The 13,534-nt window shown below is 37.6% G+C and overlaps 1 long non-coding RNA gene across 1 annotated transcript; it reads left to right on the top strand.

Moving 5' to 3' along the window:
* The first annotated feature begins 4,188 nt into the window (after nucleotides 1-4,188).
* LOC140139423 (uncharacterized) lies at nucleotides 4,189-12,692 on the top strand. The gene is made up of 3 exons (XR_011857115.1): nucleotides 4,189-4,332; nucleotides 9,238-9,408; nucleotides 12,196-12,692. It is a non-coding gene; the product is annotated as an uncharacterized lncRNA (long non-coding RNA).
* Nucleotides 12,693-13,534: the final 842 nt, after the last annotated feature.

The raw sequence follows: 13,534 nt of genomic DNA, 5'->3' as shown, positions 1-13,534 counted from the left end.
TGTATCAATTATTACTTGAAACGTAAAGGGCCCGGTGTCCAAAGCAGAAGTGAAAATGGCAACTTCTTTATGCATAAGCAAAGGGATGTCTGAGGAGGGATGTTCCCCTCTCCGAGAAGTTAAAAAATGTGTGAAAATGAAGGCACAATTGAAGCCACTCGTAGACCAATATTCACTACTGTAGGTCTAATTATATTGCTTATAACATGTTAAAACATAAAATGTACGGATGTCCAAAACAGAAGGGAAAACGGTCACCTGTTTATTTCGCCTCAGAAGTAATACTGATGTTGGTGATCAAATGTGACGGGCCCTGCGTATCGGGCCTGCAGTAATTTCACAGGCTTTTGGGCAGAGGACCCGCCTTCAAGCAATGCCTAAAATAATCACAGACAAGTATATAGGCTTGGGCCCACTCAATTATGTGCAAATATTTTTCCCTTCTTCTCACCCGGTCTTCTCCATTTTCTCTTCCTTTCTTCTCTCATTTTCGCCCTTTCTCTTCTTTCCTTTCCTCATTTTTTTAGCCGTGAAGGGGGCAGGGGAACGGGCCAGTGTGCCCTTCAACCTGGATCCGCGCCTGGTCCAAAAAAGAAGCCTATTGACTTCTTTATCCATACGCGGAGGGAGGATGTCCGAGGGACCCGGGAGGATGCGCCCCTCAGTATTTGGAAAAATAAAAATAAAGGCCGAATTGAAGCCAATTTATGGACTATGAAAGGGGGCACGGTCCGGGTGTGCCCATGCATGGATCCGCCACTGGCATGGGAGTCCGTTGATGTAAAAATGAAAAGCCAAACAGAGGGGTTTTATTTATCTTTTCCAAAAAAAAAAAAAAAAAAAAAAAAATTAGGACCCTCGAAAAGGGGGGGCACGGGCCCGGTGTACCCATGCCTGGATCCGCGCCTGATTTAAGATCTATTTACATTTGCAGAAATCAATGTTTATATAATAACTTTTGTGGTATATGTATCGTGGACAGATATCGTGCAACCGAAATCATCGCAAATGACATTTTTGGCTAGTGGCGTGCCAGGACTTTTTGTGGAGGGGACGCGACCGGACGGTGCAAAGAAATACCCAGTAAGCATTACTTCCGCTCAATTACTGCATACTACTTGATGTGAAAGTGGATACACATTGGGTACATTTTGCGCCGAAGCGCGTGACAATTTACACAGTTAGCAGCCTGCACAACCGATTCTTTTGTTTGGCAAGGCTCACTCAGTCATTTAATGAGGCAATACAAACGATCGAATTTGGTGTTGAAATGAGCTAAATTTTTAGTTACACCTTTTCGATGTAAAATTAATTTTCTCGGCCAAATGAAAAGCAATCATTTTCATTTTTTCAGTAAATGTCAGGAAAAATTGTAGTGCTTGATACTGTATTTTTTTTCAAATTCTAGTGTTAAACTTAGGCGTGAAATTTAGTCATTTAGTGTAAGATTTTTGATTTTGATAGGCTTAAACTCTGTCCGCGAGCCTTTTTTTGGATCAACCTTTTAGCTTTTCAAAGTAAGATAGTTCGCTAATGAAGGATTTTTCCCAACTTTCTAACGCACATCACCGTGAGCGATATATCATAGTTTTGTCAGAATTTCCGTTTTGATTTCACCATCTTTCACTGTCGGCTGAAAAAATTTCAAAATCAACACGTGAAATCTAGCATTGTGGATCGATATCCCTGGGTTTAATAGGAATACCGGCATGGCTATAGTGTTGCCAGAACTTCAATATAGCAAAGAAATTCCCAGACCTATAATAGCGCTCCTACTGATCATGTTTAACCAGAACACCCAATTGGGGATTTAATCGCTGGTCGGGCAATTTGCTTTCAATGAAAAATTGACCTGGATAACAACAAAGGAAATATCGACTATTTCTTCTGGTTGCTCTCGAGATAAAAGTACTCACCATTACCTACTTTGACTTAGTTTGACATTTTCGAAGCATGAATGGAAAAAGGGTAAAACAAAAACGGAAATTCTGACAAAACTATAACATATAGACCCACACGATGTGCTTTACAGAGGTGGGAAATATCTTTCTTTAGCAAACTATGTTAGTTTGAGACGCTAAAACATGAATTCCGTAAAAAGCTCGCAGGCGAATTCAAGGCCTATAAAAATCAAAAATATCACACTAAAAGACACAATTTGATGCTTAATTTTAACACCAGGATTTAAAAAAAAATGTATATCCAAGCACCAAGTTTTTAACTGACATTACTGAAGAAAAAAAAATATTGCTTTATATTTGACCGAGAAAATTAATTTCATAGCAAAAAGGTGTATCTCTGAATTGTGCTGATTTTTTACATGTATCGATCGACTTTTAGCGCGACTAAGCATTTCTAAAGAATTGGTTGTCCAGGCGGCTGACTGTACAGTTACATATCGTAAGTGCGTTTTAGATTTGTTGCCATTTTTGTATGGTCTTGCACTCAGATTATAGATTTGTTTTAATTTTGTTGAGTGCAAACCATCGCAGTTGAGTGTCACTTACAAAGGTAAGTGCCACTTACGATGGTATTGCACTGAACAACTGAACACTCATTTTTTGTTAAGTGGCACTTTAATACGAGGGTCTTTCACTCAACAAAAAATAAAAAACAAAACTTACGATATCCAAAGTTAATAATAACTCTTTTGTTTGGTGTCATGAACTTTATTTGCAGTAATTACAATAAAGAAATCAACTTCTGGAATATTCCAAAAACACATTTAATCTTTGGTAAATAAACGGCATCGTAATACCATTTTGGGTACTGATGCATATTCCTGGCACTTATATACCCAGCGATTTGCATAACAAGTATACCTACCGATTTTAACAGATAACCGATATCTACTTTTGAGCGTTTAATACTTAAAAGCACCCCATGCATATGTTTAGTTTAGTTTAGTTTAGTTTTATTTCACCATTAAATAACTTTTACATAAGTATAGCAAAATCATATGGTGGGAGACCAAACAGAGCATGGCTCGAACAATTTTGGCCACCCTTTACAATAAGTTAAACATTTAGGACGAAACACAATCAAAAGACGTATCAAGACATAATTATGTGCAGACAAAGACCGGACAGGACACGTGAGACAGACAATGTTGGCAATGGTTTAAGATTTCTTATTATAATACATATTAATAATAATTATGCAATTACATGATTATACAAACTAACAAAATTATTCATAACGAGATAATAACTCACATTTGTACTTATTTTTGAAACTTATCAGAGTAAGTGAATTTTTGGTATTTAAACTAACATTATTCCATAGTATAGGACCTTGTCGTCTAACAGTGTTACGGGCTAAATCATTTTTAAAATGATGTGCTCTATACATATCAGATGATCTAGTATTATGTGTATGGATCGTACTAGCTTTAATAAAATAATTTGCAAAAATATCTGGTAGAAGATCATTATAAAATTTATACATGAAAATTGCTTTCTGCAATTTGTGGATATCATACACTGTGAGACTATTGAATGAAGCAAAAAGGGGCGGAGTGTGGGCAAGAAAGTGAGAATTCGAACACAATCGAATTATTCGCTTTTGTTTAATGTGAATTTTGTTTAAGTTACAGTTATTTTGATCAGCCCAAATAATATTGCAATAGTTAATGTGTTGCAAGACCAAACTTATATATAATGCAAACAATGTTTTTAAAGGTAAGACATGTTTGAGCCGAAATAAAATACCAGAATATTTGGACACAATATTAGCTATATATGTTGTGTGGTGGTTCCAAGTAAAGGACTCATCCAGTGTGATACCAAGGAATTTAATAGAAGAAACCTTTGAAATTGATACATTGTCAACATATATGGCTGAATTGTGATACATTCGATTGCTAAATCTGTTTTTAAAAATAATGTACTTGGTTTTATTTATATTGAGTGATAATTTATTTGCTTTAAGGGAGGTGGAATGAGCGTGGTCCAAGACCCCTCAAAAAAAGTTTCCAAAAATTTTTTTTTGCCATATTTTGTTTAAGAAAATCATAAGCTATCAGGTCAGCCAGATAAAGTTAAAAATTTCCTTTTCAAAATGCGAATTTGAGGGGAATTTCATCTCTTTCAAGTTAAAACGATTTTATGGCACCGTTGACTTGCTATACATGCCGTAACCAGTTTGGTTTACGACTGGTGGGAGACTAATCAACGAATCAGCTGATCAGCTGGATGTACACACATGCGAAGAAGAATTCCAGTCATCTTATTCTTTCTAGTGAATAATTCATCCACTAATATTACTTTTACTGATATCCTGGCATGCCTGGGGAAAGAAAGAGGCGTCGTTAGCAGCTATCACCTAGTATAAGTAAGTACTTCAGTCTAAAAATATGTGTGACGTGTGTTTAGTAACTTAGCCCGGGTAACAACATGGGTAAGCTTAAACATGATAACTTTATATTTACCATTCTCTCGGTCGGGGCTGTTCCCGGGCATGCCTGGGACTGTTCTAACTATTGCACTATACCTACTTCTGACGTAGGGGCTGTGCAATAATTATGAGCCCGGGGGGTTGCGGGGTGGGAGTGGGTGCTATGCAAATTGCCCCCCCACCTGGAAAAAAGTCCACTTTTTCAAAATCAGCGCCCCCTAATGCCCTATAAAAATTCCTGGCGGTAAAATGGGGGGGTGGCAAGAAATTTTTATCGAGCCGAAAGGGGTGGGGCAAGCAATTTTTGGCAAGCCGAGCCGAGGGGGGGGGGAGCAAGTGATTTTTGGCACACATGGGTGCCTTGCTCGAGAAGAGATAGCCAAGAATTTGTTCACCGATAGCTTCACATTCTAGAGACCATTGCATTCAAAATCTAGCGGATTCGCTGGAGCATGACACGTGCCGTGTAAAGCAATGGAAGTTCAGAAGTAAAATAGTAAATTACACAGCTGATCACGACAGACGATCGCATCAAAAATGTTGCTAAAATTAAACTTTAGCAAAATTTTAGACTGTTCAAAATAGGCAAATCTTGCTCAAAAGATACCGTGCTGTAGTTGACTCATCAAAATAACTTTCATCCAAATTTCAACATTTCAACAGAATAAATATAACAAAAGATTGCACCGCTGTCCCACGAAAAACATTTTAGCAATGCACTCTAGCATCGAATGCGTAACTATCGTGTGCAAAAAAATTGAAATTGAAGCTAGAGTTATCAAGTAAGGGGAGCCTTTTAAATAAAACACTCTAAAATGGCTTTATAAAGGAAAACAGTTACGAAACACTTTGCCAATTTCCTGCTCGCTGCTTCACAACAAGTATCATGTAGATTAGGCTTCCTCAAATATGTTGAAGTGCCACATGAAATAAAAGAAAACAGCAAAGTGCCACTCAATGGCTGCTTTAGCACCTGGGGTGGGGGAGCCAGAGGGGTGTACGCAGGGGTGTCTATTCTTCCAGAAAATTGAAATTATTCCCTCACCGTACCGCGCTGTTCCACATCCGTCCCCAGATTCTTCCCCAACTGAGGTCCCCAAATGGACCCAAAAGGGTAAATTTTAGGCTTTTAGTAGGGATAACCATCAAAATTTCATGTTGACCCTATTGCTACAAAAGATTGTTTTCTGAGTAGAACTAATCAACAGAAGTATTTTGGTGGTTAAATGGTCAAAATCGGTCAAAAACTTTTCGAATTATGAATTATCAAAGTTTCCCATTCTGACCGGTCATTGGAACGAAATAAAATGACAAGGTCCAAAAATAGCAGTTGGGAGCAAAATTGGCATAAGCATATATTTACCTTTATATATTTCTTTATTTTAACATATTTGCAAACATGAAACAAGCATATTGTGAAAGTAAAAAAAAAAAAAAAAAAAAAATGGCACTTAACTAGTCACTGGCATAACTTATTTTTTCAAACCAAGGCATTGAAATCATGCATTTAGAGGACATTTGCCAAAAATCATCCAAGATAGCCGATATGGCACAAAATCAAAATTGCACTAAGTAGGTGAACTTTTTTTTCACAACCAAGAATTTCAATGTTATTGGGTTTAATATGACCAATTAGTAGGTGTATGTAAACAAAATCTTAAGTTTTGAAGGTCATTGACTCATTCACAACAATAGAGATTATCCTCATCATGCTCATGTGTATTCCTGTAGTATTCCTCATTCAAACCAAAGTAGCACTCAATACATTATGAGTATCTTTGTTCAAACCAATTCAATGCTTGACCTCGGAGTTACCTGCATGACTATCGCGGGCTATTTTGAAACAGTTATGGTTGCACATTCAGGTACTTCTTTTGAAAGTCCTAAACAAGGTATAGCCAGCAGCAAGTTGTAGATGTTATAGGCCTAAATATAAGAAAACGTTTAGGGTTAAGATCAGGTGAACAATACATCGAATGAGCACGAAACTTCACTATGTTCAGAAAGGTGTCTTCTTAACATGATTTGAAAGGAATATAAAATTCCAAAGGGAAGCTGGTGATTTAAATTGTAACTCGAGATCTACTTGTTCAATTTTTAACCTTTTTACAGAGGGTATGATAGAGGTATTACTGGCAACTCTGCCAAATTACAGCTCAGTAGGCCCACGTTTTTCACCTGATCTTACTGATTTGAATATTTTGTGCCATTCTTGAGCAGTGCTATACTCAGCCACTGGCAATTAAGCGCACTGTGGCGATGGACCAATTTTGACTCGCACTTACAGAAAAACAAAATAAGTTATGTTGCTGTAATTTGCAAGATAGTTACAAAATATAATTGGCAGTAACTTCCGCAAAGTTTACAGAAAAATATTGAAAAATAAAAGAATGAGATCAATTTAGAAATGTATGTGCAAGCAGTGCACAGTTGAGCTCCCTGCATGTCTATGGGAGTGTTCTAATCAAGTTGATGGTTCATTGGTCATCCCTACTTTTAGACATCTACATGTACTTTTCCTTATTTTCTTGTTCCCTTCCCTGCATGAATATAGGTGTGTTATCAGACCCAGAAATTTCTTTATACAACTGTTAGGCTAAATTGTGAGTTGTTCTATATTTCTGTCTTCCCTAAAAACATCCAAATTCTTTCCTAGATGGTACAGTCTGGACACTGAACCATTGCATCTAAGGACTAATAGTTCAAAGGGAAGACAGGCTGGCAAACACTTCTAGGCTCTTTATTATTTTCAGAGCTAGCTGTGATTTATTATTTACAGGGGTGTGGGTGTGAGAGTTCAGCATTTTTGTTTTGATTTTCAGCTTTTTTTGTACCAGTACACTTGCTCTGTACAAAAGTATAGGATCTTCCCAAATTGCAGCTTTTTGCTAGGTGTTTTGAGCTTTTCGCTAACTGTTTTCAGCATTTTCAGATTTTTTATATAATGTGGTGTATGCCCCTGATTTATAAAGCCTCAGAATTAGAATTCTTCTGTAGCAGAGCTCGGAGATTGCCACTGAACTATTGCATCATTCTAGGCCTAGGGAAGGATAATCAAGGATTTGGATCTGAAGCCGAGGTTGAAGGGAAGATAAACTTGGACAATAGAGCTGTTAACTAATCGATGGTTCTGTCTTCCCTTAGAATCCCAAATGCTTCCCTAGATAGGCAGATGTCCAAACTAAAAAGAAAATTGATTTTGTATGAAATATGCAAAGCAGAGCTCCCTTAATGTTTGTGTGCATTCTAGAGTATAACCACTAGTCACTAATGCCCAGGCAGGGAAGAATTACTGACCCAACTTTCCCTGTTTTATGCTAAAGTCCATGGTTTCCCTGAAAATAATTATTTTTGGGATGGGAATGGTTAAAAATCTAAGGGACCACACATGTATGCTAATGCTATGTACCCATTATAATTCTTCCCTAAATGACACTTGATGAATTCACCTACCCTGTAGAGCAGTCACTGCCAGCCACTGACATCTATTTCATTCAATAAAACATAATAATACATGTTCCAATTATACATTTTCCCCCAAATTAGTTAATTTTATTTTTAATCTTCCTTGAATCCTGTTGACTTTCTTCTGTTTTTTCCCTCTATGATTTTTCTTTTTCAAAATGCAAAATTCTTCCCCAAAGGGGTAAAATTATTCCCTCCCCTTTGGGGGCGATTAACGGAAGAATAAACGCCCCTGGGTGTACGTGTCCCCCCTGTGAAGCTATCGATTTTTAAAAATTTGAGGTGCAAATGACGCCATTTGGTGCAATATTTTGTACTATTTTAGCCGTTGGTAGAGGACATAAAAAAGGGCAGAATGGCAGTCAGGAAGGGCATATTTTACCTGTATAAAATGTCAATGAAGTCATTCGTGTCAATAAAATACGTCATCGATAATTCGATATATACATCATGCATTATCTATTGTATATTCCTTTGCTAAATCGTAAATAAATAATTGAAATGTAGAATATTGGACATATTCCTGCTGGATGAAGTTTGATCAAGGCATTTTATTTTATTTTTATTTTATCCATTCTGAGGGATAAATCACAAATAGTACCGGTACCACAAATAGTCTTGGAAGCTACAATCAAGGAATTTAATAGTTGGTACACCTTGACAATATGTTGGAACTCTTCATTGCCGCTCTGAGAGTTAAGTGAAATTAGTATAACTATGTTTGATGAGAAGTACATACCTTCTCCTTTCCTCTTCCTCCCCCATTCCCCTCAATCAATGTTGGGGAGACTGGAGAGCCCAATGGAAAAAGTGCTTTCATCAACATTGAACTGGGGGAGAGGGGTGGCGATTTACATTTAGTATGCCCGAGTGTACCAACATTAATTTCTTTGATTGTAGGGCTTAGGCAGCCAGCAAATGTTACACACCCAAATTTGTACACGTCCAGTTTTTGCCCACATGGCCTATACTTTGTACACAAATGTTTAAATTTACACACCCAGTTTTTTCAATTTACACACCCAAACCTTCAAATCTTGCCTAAGACCATGCGAAGTGATCCATGGATGTTCTTTAATAAAATTATTTTTTTTTTTTTTTTGCCCCCTGCCCCCTAGTAGTGCCACCACTGTTTAGAACTGAGGTATACTTTTATTTAGACATTTGATGAATTTAGTTGTACAGCTGTCTTTCAAAAGTGTCTTTAAGGGTGGTTATTTGTTGAACGGAACTAATTATGGTGAATACAGTACCTGTAGGCTACTTGGCTGACGTTGACAGCTAAATAAATTTGAGCCAATTTTTAACTTTCATTCAATCTCCATGAACTTTGCCAGTAAGTGTTATAATTATACTGAACTGTTTTACTACTTCCAGATGGTGGAGCTTACTCCAGGCATGGCAGTGTTTGTGTTTCCAAGTACACTGGATATGGAGAAGACATTTGCAAAACTATGTAGAAGATTGATGGATGATTTTTACAGTGGGGCAGAACAGGATTAGATGTGATCAAACAAGACCATGAATGACACACACCAGCCATTGTTGGTAAGAACAGCTATTCCCGTAAATATGTTTCTTTTTATGTTGCCTGGTGTACGTAGCTAGTGGGTTGTGCGCCAAGGGCAAGGATACAAAATGGATGTGCCCCAAAGCTGTGAAAGTACCAACTTGTCAAAATTATCACTTGGTCATTTTGTGAAATGCAGTTACACAAATATCTAGAAACAAAATCAGTGGCTCCAGAATAGGGTACATCTCGTGCCCCTCATCACCTCATGTCACACAAATTTCTTGTCCCCATTGCAAATTTAAAATTATTCCAAAGTCGTTTTGGGGGTCAATAGCCATACCATATGCATAAGGCAGCTATTTTATTCATGCATTGTGTACATTACAAATGACTGCTGCCTTATGCATTTTGTTCATGTAGTTAGTAACTTAGTACTAACTACTATCAATGAATAAAAGATGATCAAAATAACAGTCTTACTCAAAAAATAACAAGGCCAAGTTTATGTAAACAAAATTGGCTGCCATTTGCTGTCTTTACTGTGTAATTGTGAATACATAACTTTACTGTTTTCATGCCAACTTTGACCTGTTAGGCTGATACTACTACAGAAGAGTGATCGCACAATTGCACATTTATAGACCTTGCTCAATTTGATGAGACAGCAGTCACAGCACCCAATATGTTAAAAGAATGGAGGCTGAGGTTCTTCAAATCTTCAGATGGGAGTTCTCAGCAGAGGTGGTTTATATCGTGAAGTTGTGGATTGCATTGCAGTAGGTAGTGGTGAGCAAACTCAGAAGTTTAAAATTCTAGAGCATTGTAGATGCTAGGCCAGATGAAAGACAAAGTATGAAGCAGAATGACGTAAATGATCATGACACATATATGCCTTATTGGAACTGGATTTGGGAAACCCTCATCAGTGTCTACAGAAATGACTCCATCTGCAGCCATTGCTGATCTAGCTGTGCAATGTGCATGATCCTTGGATCACACTTCATATTCCAGAGATAAACAATATGGTCCTGATTTCCTTTCCCCCAGAATGTTGAGACTCTGAAGCATACATGTACCAAAGCATCACTCAATGACATTAATGCCCTCAATATCAATGAGCGTTGAGCATGGAGTAAAACCAGCTCTGATTTCCTCAAAAGCCAATCGAAGATATCCAATCTCAAGATTTGAAGAACCTCAGCCCTCTGGCTAGCCCTCTAAGTTTCCTCCCTCATGACCAGCACTTGAATCCTATCACAACTTTTGGGCTTGGCAAGTCCATGATCAGGGATGTAGCTACAGTGGGCGGTGGTGGGCGGTAGAGCCCACCAATCGGTTTTGGAGCCTATCACTCGGCTCCAATTTTAGCATTGGAGCCCACCATTCAGAGGCCAAAATTGCACCATTTTATTGAATTAGTTAAGAATTTGGTCTATTTTGGCAAACAATTTCCACCTGGGAACCAAGGGAGAACAATGCCAGTGCATTGATTGGTCACCCCAGGTTAAATAAGAAATAAATAAATAAATAAATAAATAAATATGCAAGATTTTCATCAAATGCCACCCAGCACTAAAAATATCCTAGCTACAACCCTGTCCATGATATGACCATCACAGACTGTGGCTGCTTATAATCATGTGTATTAAGTTGAACAATCAAACTCGGGTTGTGCCTGTGAGCTCGAATGGCGATACAAGGCTGTTTGGAGGTTCGTAGACTGAGCCCAAGTTCAATTTTTCAGCATACGCACAGTCATTAATAGCTGTAATCTGTGGCCCTCACTGACTTCATGAGCCCAAAAATAGTTCAAGCAGGGAGGAAATCTTAGAAGGCCTTGAACAAGGCTACCCTCGAGCTCATCAGGCCTGTGTGTGTTGTCTCATCAAATTGAGCAAGGTCTAGATGCAAGTGTGTGATCTCAAGTCTGTAGTATTATCTGCCTAACAGGTCAAAGTTAGCACAAATAGGAAAGTTATGAATATTTTAGCAATTTCACAATTACACAGTAAAGACAGCACAAGGCAGCCATTTGTGTTTACATAAACTTGGTCTTTGTAGATAGCTCCCTTATGTTTAATTTTGAGACAAGTATGCTTTTTTAACATCTTTATTCAACTAAAATGCATAAGGCAGCAATAATTTCTAACATTAACATTAGGGTATGGTCATTGACCAACAATTTCAGCATCACGGAGGCCCCCTATTATGATTTTGGAATAATTTTAAATTTGGTATGCAGTAATATATTGACCAATGGCATGTTTTGAGACTAGGGACAAGAAATTTGCTTGACAAGAGGGGCATGAGATGCACCTTACTCCAGAACCAGGGAAAGGTTGGGACTGGGGTGGCACAGCATCTGAAATATGGCAGTCAGCCGCCATTGGCATGTAACTTTTTGGCCTGGCCGGAAATTTTCTGACTGGCATCTAGTTGGCTGGCCGGTAACTTTTTAAGGTCAAGCCTGGCTGACCTGTAACTTTGTGAGGCATATTTTGAACACTGGTGGCACCCCCAATATACGCCACAGTATCGTTGTGATGAAAATGAGATTTTAATATGAAAATTTTAATGTACACAAAATCATATAGATCTACATCATGGTTTGTATTTAGTGCACTCAAACTAGCAATTTTGAGTTAAGATGTTATGTCCCTGAGCCCTTGATTTCTTGTTTATTAGGAGAAGGGAACTAATTATGGTGACAATTAATTGAAGATAATATATACAATGATTTGGTACAATGTAATAGTGTTTTAGGAATGAGAACATTTCAACAGAGGTATGTCAATAATAATCGTATTTTTTTCTATCCACAGCATACACACTTGCTTCACAACTTGATGTGGATACTGTTACAGAAGCCAAGCGAGCATCTTAAAAATAAGGAATACATTTACCATGTTTACAGGGGTTGCTATCCCACAATAAGAAGATCCAGAAGACATTAATGTGGGCATCATTGTGAATCTTGGAACTCAGTACCCTCCTCAAGCCACGTCAAGCTTCACTATTTTCTTCTTCTTCTTGGATACCGCTTTACGATGATTAAGTTTAGACTTATCAAAATGAACTTCTGGGTGAAGCTTGAACTAATAAAAGCATTCGTATGATTAAGGTTAAACTTGGCTTTCGCTTTCAGGCATTATTATCGTGAACCGATGCATGGTGACAAATTGAACGCATGGTGAGACAATGAAAATCCTTTTGGATGCATGGTGAAGCTTGGCCCAACAGAACACTTTATATAGTGAAAGTTGACTTCAAATTTGTGAGCAAAAAGTAAGCTGATCGAGGTGAAGCTTGACCTCCAATATCAATTAAGGTGAACAAGGATGAATGCTTCAGGTTGGCTCAAAAGTGCTGAATGACCTTTGCATATGGTCATTTTCACGGTAAAGGGTGTAACTTTGGATTTTTAATATTTTGATCCGTAGTGTTCTAATAAAGCCACAGAATTCCATGATTTTTGGCCACATAAGTCATCTAGTTAGCAGCTACCTTGGGTAGCATAATCATCTTCGGGAGTTACTGCGTTCAGTTTTAGTAGGCTTAAATGTACCTAATATTGCCATCTTGAAAAACTATAAAAAACAGTAACATTTTTGTAAAACCCTGTGTTTTCTTCAGTTAGTTCATGGATAATTTTTCTTATCCTGAAAGTACGGTCATATGTTCAGTAAACACTGCCACATTAGATTTAATTGTGAACAGCCCTGTATTTTTTAGAACCGGACTTCGAGATTTGTTGTTTCGGAGGCTTCATTTTCCGTTAACAATTGTTAACAAACTTTGTGGGTATAGCTTTGGTTCATAATTCTTGGTTATTTCTTCACTTCTTCTTGATTCATAACAGTTGATATCTTAACTTAAAATGGGTAACAAAAATTAGTCGATTTGCAAGCTTTTAAAATTTTTATAAAATCTTGACTTCAAAGAGCCAATTTTCCGTTAACTTTTTTGAAGCCTCCGAAACAAACTGTTCAGCAAGCTTGGGCAAATATAAATAAAAGAGCTCACCCAATCTATTTATCAAAATGTAGCAAAGTAGATCCTCAAGTCACTTGTTTTTAAATCATGGAGATATATATCACTGTTTGAAAATGGGACCCAATACAAACTTTCCGTTAACAATTGAAGCCTCCGAAACAAATGAAG

The sequence above is a fragment of the Amphiura filiformis genome, chromosome 18 (assembly GCF_039555335.1).
Source record: "Amphiura filiformis chromosome 18, Afil_fr2py, whole genome shotgun sequence".
Lineage (NCBI taxonomy): Eukaryota > Metazoa > Echinodermata > Ophiuroidea > Amphilepidida > Amphiuridae > Amphiura > Amphiura filiformis.
The sequence above is the reverse complement of the archived record's forward strand: the minus strand, read 5'-3'. Positions and strand labels throughout refer to the sequence as shown.